At 40.4% G+C, this 8,560-nt stretch overlaps 1 long non-coding RNA gene across 2 annotated transcripts; it reads right to left on the bottom strand.

Annotated features, from left to right (window-relative positions):
* Nucleotides 1-2,177: 2,177 nt before the first annotated feature.
* On the bottom strand, nt 2,178-5,435 carry LOC121565088. 2 transcript variants are annotated; one of them, XR_006659006.1, is made up of 3 exons: nt 5,374-5,435; nt 2,364-2,486; nt 2,178-2,265 (listed from the first exon to the last, which is right to left on the bottom strand). It is a non-coding gene; the product is annotated as an uncharacterized LOC121565088 (long non-coding RNA). The 2 variants fall into 2 exon arrangements; XR_006659005.1 differs by lacking the exon at nt 5,374-5,435 and adding an exon at nt 3,005-3,067.
* Nucleotides 5,436-8,560: the final 3,125 nt, after the last annotated feature.

The raw sequence follows: 8,560 nt of genomic DNA, 5'->3' as shown, positions 1-8,560 counted from the left end.
CCTGAACTCTGTACGGATCATCTCCAGTTTCACCATTATCCTCTATGGCCTCCATAACTTGGTTCAGAGCAGTCCTGAACTCTGTACGGATCATCTCCAGTTCCACCATTATCCTCTATGGCCTCCATAACTTGGTTCAGAGCAGTCCTGAACTCTGTACGGATCATCTCCAGTTCCACCATTATCCTCTATGGCCTCCATTACTTGGTTCAGAGCCGTCCTGAACTCTGTACGGATCATCTCCAGTTTCACCATTATCCTCTATGGCCTCCATAACTTGGTTCAGAGCAGTCCTGAACTCTGTACGGATCATCTCCAGTTTCACCATTATCCTCTATGGCCTCCATAACTTGGTTCAGAGCCGTCCTGAACTCTGTACGGATCATCTCCAGTTCCACCATTATCCTCTATGGCCTCCATAACTTGGTTCAGAGCAGTCCTGAACTCTGTACGGATCATCTCCAGTTCCACCATTATCCTCTATGGCCTCCGTAACTTGGTTCAGAGCAGTCCTGAACTCTGTACGGATCATCTCCAGTTCCACCATTATCCTCTATGGCCTCCATAACTTGGTTCAGAGCAGTCCTGAACTCTGTACGGATCATCTCCAGTTTCACCATTATCCTCTATGGCCTCCATAACTTGGTTCAGAGCAGTCCTGAACTCTGTACGGATCATCTCCAGTTCCACCATTATCCTCTATGGCCTCCATAACTTGGTTCAGAGCAGTCCTGAACTCTGTACGGATCATCTCCAGTTTCACCATTATCCTCTATGGCCTCCATAACTTGGTTCAGAGCAGTCCTGAACTCTGTACGGATCATCTCCAGTTCCACCATTATCCTCTATGGCCTCCATAACTTGGTTCAGAGCAGTCCTGAACTCTGTACGGATCATCTCCAGTTTCACCATTATCCTCATCTCCACTGCTTGAAGATCTGCAAAATAATAAAAGACTCAACAGTTTTGCTGCAAGTAGTTTGACAATACAAGCCATGAGTACCAGGCAGGACATGGATCAAGGCAATGTGAAATACCTCCATCAAAATATCCACCCTTCATATATATTAGTAGTATTGATAACCATGTATCTGCTGACAGCCAAACAATTTGGAATTGATGTTGACAAAAATAAATGCTAAGCATAATTGTTTTATTTTTTATTATGCTTTTAGTTTGATGGCAAATCCATACAGATATTTACAAACATGGCGTCACACTTGTGTTTTACCCCAGAAGAATAGGGTGATTTCACTACTTTTGGAAATACAAGCTTCATCCATACACAGCACCACAAGTATTTGGAAAGTTCTAACAGTATGCACAAAGTAGTAATATGACTTTAAATAACCTAATATGCAAAAATATGATGGTAATTGTATTCTATTGAGTGCCTTTAAAATGTTTGTAAAGCTATAATATTTCATACAATTCAATTGTTTACCTTAAAACTAATTGTTTACCCTAAAACTACAACCAGACACTTACTGTCGCTCTGGCTTGAGGTGGCACATGGCCTCAAGTCCTCTGCATCTGCAACTTCAGAGAATTTCACAGATGTCAAACCGTTACCACATTTATTTATTTTATTTTTTTATTTTTTTGTAATTTAGCAGACGCTCTTATCCAGAGCGACTTACAGGAGCAATTAGGGTTAAGTGCCTTGCTCAAGGGCACATCGACAGATTTTTCACCTAGTCAGCTCGGGGATTAGAACCAGCAACCTTTCGGTTACTGGCACAACGCTCTTACCCACTAAGCTACCTGCCGCCCATTTATAGTACACACTTAACAGATTTTCCTGTTCATCCCATACAGTTGGTAGGAACAGAACTTTGAGAAAGTAGGCTTGTTTATCAGACTTGAAACATGATGTACCTTGTTGTAGGGTCTTTTTCAAAGACACTGGCTCTTGAAGTTACTAAAAATAAACAAATAAAGAACTGTTACACTTTTGGTCACTAAATAATCAAGTATGTCAAGATCAGATGGGTGTGGTAATTTCTTGTCATATCGACTGTCATTAGGTCATGATTTCATGCCATCTCAATTTAAGACTAGTACTTGCATTAACTGTAAGCTTTTCTTCACCAACATACTTGAATGTGTGTAAAACTTACCATCAACTTGCTGATTATACATTCAATTACCTAGTAGCCTAATGCAGCATCTTACTACTAGGGGCTGGTGGAAGCTGTGGCACTGTACGCTGGGCTTGTCTGGGTTCATTTGTCTTTTTCTGGAGTGCTTCACTTCCATCATCATCTTACGAAGGACAATACAAAAAAATACTATTTTATTTCATCTACTTCCTGATGCATGTAATACACACAATGGAATAAGAGCAGTTAAGAAATCCTCACCAGGTGGCTCTACACGGAATCTGATTGGTTTAGTCACCGCCCTCTTCGCTGGTTCCTCGTCAGATTCAACATTGGAGGTGTCAACCCCCCGTTTGGCTCGTTGCTCTGCCACAGAGTAATTGTCTGTACGTGCAATAAACATTGTCATAAATAGTTTCCTATTAACACTGGCAAACCGGCTATTGAGTATTTGTAATTCACATGGTAATACTTTCAGCCAATACATATAGTACTTAAGAGGGGGAAGTTCCTGACTCTACTGACCAGAAGTGGGTTGCACCAGTTAGACGATAAGGTGTAAGAGATAAGTTGGACCTACCTACGCCCGACGTAATGATTTAGAAAATTGAACAAGATGCGACATGACTAGTCATGAAACACTTACCTTGGAAACTAGTTATAGATATATACTATACGTCTACCCCGCATTACACTTCGTTTTTACACCCTGGCGTAGCAAAAGCTATTATTTACAACCAGGTGGTGACACAGGTTTACGCCTGGCTTAGAACATATTCTACGTTGTAACTAGCCTTACGTGTAGGAGTATGTTCAACTGATGCAACCTGCTCCAGAGCCACCCAACCAAGCATACATGGCAATATAAACGGGAGTGGATGGACAGTAACATATTATTTTACCAGTTGATGAAAAGATGGAAATTCTGTACTACTCCCATAATATTTTGTCAGGCCGGTCTCCTCTATTAATGGCATTTCTTGGCCAGTAGCAACACAGGACCTGCAGGATATGAGACACTGTTTAAAGTGAACTATTTATCCATCTCTTTGCCTAAAAAGGGTAAACCATTTAACTGATCAACTCACCCCATCTCTCTTCTCCACCCACTGCTCTGGTACAACTTCAACATTGTTCTCTTTTACTAAATGTACAACATAATAATGCTGTATGCCCTGTGCAGAAAAACTAAACACCAATTCCACACTGTTCAGTCTCTTGATTTACCAGCCAAGATAGTTTGCATAACGAATACAGCTTGTGAACTTGGCTGTAGCTAAATGGGGCTTGCTACAGGCTGTGCAAGATGGTAAGCACAACACGAGTGCACCCGTCACAGCCATAGTACCCAGAATACATCTTTATGCATTTCACCATGGCTTTTGCAGGGGCATCACATGTTACAGAACAAACTTTCACTAGCAGTGTTGTGTCTCCCCACTTCAAGCCGGTCTGCATCAACTCTTTAAGCTCCAGTAAAGTGTCATTGAGGAATTCCAGGGAGCTTGGTTTCCATGATGCCATTGCAAGTGACAGAGGAAACACTGTGGGTGGTGAGAGATTGATAGAGCACAAAAGTGGCCATAACGACATATTGGTACTTTTGAACAAAGGGAGACCATCCAGATTAAGGGATATTTCTAAAAGATTCAAATCTCCAACCACAGATTTAGGATAGATGCTTAGATGTTTCACTAACTCCACCTTCACTTTAAATCTGACAAACTCCACATTAGACTTGACTTCAACAAAAACATTGGTGGTTTCTAGGAGAGTTCTAGCAGTGGAAGGCAAATCTGGGTGACCATTAGACTGCAGCATCTTCAGAAGTGCATCAACAGCATTGTGTTTCACTTGGAAATCACTTATCCAGGTTGCCAGGTCCTCTTTGAAGGTAGAATATTTTTCAACATCATCATTGTCAGAGTCAGTTGTCTCCTGAATTGCACAACCAGCATTGGCTTCAGTCTCTGAATCTATGTCACTGTGTGATGGCAGTCTTGGAGGAGTACCACCTACTGCCTGGAGTTCACCATCTGACTCTTCCTCAGCGTGTGTTGGCAGTCTTGGAGGAGTACCACCTACTGCCTGGAGTTCACCATCTGACTCTTCCTCAGCGTGTGTTGGCAGTCTTGGAGGAGTACCTTCCACTGCCTCAACTTCACTATCTGACTCAATTTTCCTCTCAGATTCAGTAGAACTGGTATCTTCACTCTTGGTGTCAGACTGGCTGATGAGACTAGATCCACTTTCATTGTCATTGACTTCCTTCTCTACCCTTTTTTTCTCAAGGTTGGTTTTCTCCCTTGACAATTTAGTCCAGATTCTATTGTATTCTCTCTTTCTTGAAGTACTCGACATTCGTATTACACCAGAGGATTTAACAGTCTGAAAATGATGAAACAATGATATGACAATGGCTCTACACATACAGTACAAAATGAAATTGGACTGCCTTACTTGTCCATTTAAAATGAATAACCAGTTAGACAACACATAGGTTTACCTTTTTTGAAGACATTTTCAATCTTTAGAACACTAAGTAAAGAAACGGAAAGAACTTTAATCTCTTCTACCCAAGACATTTACGTCATTTAGCAGACGCTCTTATTTTTTATTTTTTTATACTGGCCCCCAGTGGGAAACGAACCCACAACCCTGGCGTTGCAAACGCCATGCTCTATCAACTGAGCTACATCCCTGCCAGCCATTCCCTCCCCTACCCTGGACGACGCTGGGCCAATTGTGCGCCGCCCATGAGTCTCCCGGTCGCGGCCGGCTGCGACAGAGCCAAGACGTTATCCATAATATCCATCTTGAATCAGAACTTAAATGAGGAAAGAGATGACTACAGCTTCTCAGGCTATCTGACACTGCAAGGCATTTGAATAATGTTATGTGTTATAGAACGGATAAATTGCACTTTTCATTATCTGGATTGATTAAATTTAGTCAGCCCTTTAGTAAAAATGTATCAAGCCGTATCATGCGTTATATATTTTTACGTGCTTATGCTAGTAATAGACCAATGTTGTTCTTCATCAGGACCTAAGAACACGATTACTCAACCCTGTAACACAGGCTGTGGTTGCACGCGGCACTATCCAAGTAACATAGCTAGGCTAAACTATCTATTAGCCAACTGGCTAATTAGCTAACTGGCAAGCTTCCTCGCTAGTTAGATAGCCTGACATCATCAAAATGTCTTTATCTGGGGAGCTGGGAGTACACTAAGTTACTTGGTGTAAATAGTACACGCCGGATAACTTACCTTTCGTAAAAACTTCCAAGAGGTGAACTGTGTTCGGTCAGTCGGAGTCAATGGCGTCTTCGGTGTTCAGCTGTGTTGTTTCACTTTTACCAATTAGTACGGTAGGTGTTTCTTTCTGGCTCCAGCCTCAGTATTGTTAGTTGCCACACCCACTTCTATATTTGCAATGACGGATAATGGAGTCAAAAGGAATATTCAGGTTGAACCGTCGTCGTGCCACCACTACTGCTAGCTGCTTTATAAAAATTATTATAGGCTACATTCATAAATTAATATAATAAAAAAATATTATTTGTAGGTATCGTTCCCTCTTCCATAGGCCTATACTGAGGTCAAAATGACATTATTAATTTCCATACATTTATTAAATCGGTAGAATTATGGAAAAATATATTGCGGAGGGGAAGAGCTGGATCCACTTCCTTTATGCTGGCCCCAATATCTTGGGATCTAAAGTACTTATTTAGAACCTAACAAATGTTCCTACACACTTAGAAAGACAACGTTACAAGTGTACCACCACTTGACTTACAGACAACGTTACAAAATGTATTTCTATCATTCTGATTGTAACGTTACATGAAGACAAAAACCATAGCTCTAAATGTAACGTTATGAAATGTTCCTAATAACATGATATTCAGAACCTTTCATGGACTACCAAGGAACGTTTTTAAAGTTCCCATGATGTCCGTATAGCGACCAGATATTTATAACCTCTATAATACTTATTAGAAACGTTATGAATGTGCCTGTAATGTCCCAAACAGGCTATGACATTCAGTACCTCTGGAAGACTTAAGGGGAATGTTACAAATGTCTCAGTTACGGTCCTTGTTACCTGGGTTGTTGCGATTTTTGTGGGACTAGAGAACAAAATGCCAGGAAAGTAAAATAAGGTTATTACATGGATTCCATGCTTTTAAAATAACGGCTATTACTGAAAAGTATATAACACTTTAGTTTCCGGTTCATTTTCGGGAGAACCGGTTCAAACCCTAGATTACAACACATGTAGAAAACTGCTGGACTTTACATTCAGACAGCTTCAAAATAGTAGTGCAACCGTCAACTTCTCTCTCTCTCTAATGCATCCGCACTGTCTGCAGTGAAGTATGTTGATGTAAACGAACTCAGAAATCTCAAATGAATTGATTATTTATTAAATTATCTTGACGAAATGATGTACATTCAATCACGCAGACAAACCCAAAGTCTCTAGTTAGCTATGTGACTTGTAAAATAGTTTTTATCATGTTCTTCACTCACTCGGTTTGACACACAAATAACACATAGCTAAAACCTTTACCAAACTTGATAATACCTTGACGTATTTGTGACCTAGCATGTTATGAAATGTTCTTTATAAATTAGAAAGTTGAAACGTGCTATTACATAACTGTAGTAATACATTTGAAACGGACACAACAGCTATTGTCTTGACAGCACAGTTTTAGCTCTTTTTTCTTTATCTGAAGAATGGTGCCCGCCTGACCACTGAGGTATAAGAGGTAGAGACTGTCTCCAAGATGGCCGACCGTTGTTTTCAACGTAATCTACTCACGTTCGCATCAGGCCAGGGTTCTGGTTGGGAAGTAGCCATCCTATGTACCTAGAGGAGACTGGCGGTAGGGTACTAGGGGGTAACTCGCCCCCCCTAAGAACAATGTCTAATTGCTGACACAAAAAAGCAACATTTGGGGGGGGGAATTATGTGGATGAAGGTCATGCTTAGGCTAATAAACTATAAAGGGAAAAAAATTGCTACAGTTTACACTTTTTGAGTTATTTAATTAAATGTTTTTTTTTAGAAAAGGTGCGTTTTTTAAAGTCGTGGGGTAAGTGCCCCCCATCAGAATTGTCTATTTAAATGAATGTAGCCTATTTATTCATTACTACATTTAGCTAACATTATATAGTTAATCCAGAGATCCTTACCTTTGCCTCGATTTGGCAGTCTTGTCCAGATCATCATGGCATTTGTAGTTCTTTAGGATAGCCACATTAGCAGCTAATTAGCATTTCATTTTGGGGGGGGGGTAAATGCAGGTGAATATATTTATCAAAGTCACCTTGTCCTAGAGAGATTTACACTGTTATCAAAACGTTACGCCAGGGTAAGCCTATCTTCCACCCTATGTAAAGCTGGGATATATAAGATACCCCGTTTAAAAAAAAAAAACTCTAAAATGTGAAGTTTTGTCACACAACACAATGCCCAGTGGTGTAAAGTACTGAAGTAAAAATAATTTAAAGTACTACTTAAGTCGTTTTTTGGGGTATCTGTACTTTACTATTTATATTTTGGACAACTTTTACTTCACTACATTCCGAAAGAAAAATATTACATTTACATTTTAGTCATTTACAGTTAGTGATTGCATACAGTGGGGGAAAAAAGTATTTAGTCAGCCACCAAATGTGCAAGTTCTCCCACTTAATAAGATGAGAGAGGCCTGTAATTTTCATCATAGGTACACATCAACTATGACAGACAAAATGAGGAAAAAAAATCCAGAAAATCACATTGTAGGATTTTTTATGAATTTATTTGCAAATTATGGTGGAAAATAAGTATTTGGTCTATAACAAAAGTTTCTCAATACTTTGTTATATACTCTTTGTTGGCAATGACACAGGTCAAACGTTTTCTGTAAGTCTTCACAAGGTTTTCACACACTGTTGCTGGTATTTTGGCCCATTCCTCCATGCAGATCTCCTCTAGAGCAGTGATGTTTTGGGGCTGTCGCTGGGCAACACAGACTTTCAACTCCCTCCAAAGATTTTCTATGGGGTTGAGATCTGGAGACTGGCTAGGCCACTCCAGGACCTTGAAATGCTTCTAACGAAGCCACTCCTTCGTTGCCCGGGCGGTGTGTTTGGGATCATTGTCATGCTGAAAGACCCAGCCACGTTTCATCTTCAATGCCCTTGCTGATGGAAGGAGGTTTTCACTCAAAATCTCACGATACATGGCCCCATTCATTCTTTCCTTTACACAGATCAGTCGTTCTGGTCCCTTTGCAGAAAAAACAGCCCCAAAGCATGATGTTTCCACCCACAGTAGGTATGGTGTTCTTTGGATGCAACTCAGCATTCTTTGTCCTCCAAACACGACGAGTTGAGTTTTTACCAAAAAGTTATATTTTGGTTTCATCTGACCATATGACATTCTCCCAATCCTCTT

This window comes from Coregonus clupeaformis, unplaced genomic scaffold, assembly GCF_020615455.1.
Source record: "Coregonus clupeaformis isolate EN_2021a unplaced genomic scaffold, ASM2061545v1 scaf0685, whole genome shotgun sequence".
Lineage (NCBI taxonomy): Eukaryota > Metazoa > Chordata > Actinopteri > Salmoniformes > Salmonidae > Coregonus > Coregonus clupeaformis.
The sequence above is the reverse complement of the archived record's forward strand: the minus strand, read 5'-3'. Positions and strand labels throughout refer to the sequence as shown.